This window comes from Sphaeramia orbicularis, chromosome 16 (genome assembly GCF_902148855.1).
Source record: "Sphaeramia orbicularis chromosome 16, fSphaOr1.1, whole genome shotgun sequence".
Lineage (NCBI taxonomy): Eukaryota > Metazoa > Chordata > Actinopteri > Kurtiformes > Apogonidae > Sphaeramia > Sphaeramia orbicularis.
In genome coordinates, this window is record NC_043972.1 from 16,489,951 (window position 1) to 16,490,335 (window position 385).

Sequence of the window (385 nt, forward strand, 5' to 3'; positions counted from 1 at the left end):
CTCTGCGGACGAGACTCAGGCGTCGTAAAGTCGAAACAGCGTAGGTCGAGTACCGCGTAACCCGAGGACCTCCTGTACCGTTATGCTGCATTCCAGAGTGCTGGGAGGTAGATCTAAGCTCCTATTTGCTTAGTTACTGAAGAGGCCTTTCAACGGTCGACAGGACAGTGGTCTCATATACGCAAATGAGATGGAAGAAGCAAAATGTCAGATGAGCTAATTGTACATCTTGAGGTGTTTTTTTTTCATTGCGAACTTCCTCACTGTGCGCCGCCATTGCCATGTTGACGTCACCTTGTAGTTCACGGTGAGGTTGGCCTCACTTTGCAACTAGGACCTCCGGCTTGGACAGGTGTTCCAATGCACTTTACCGAGATGGATGTCG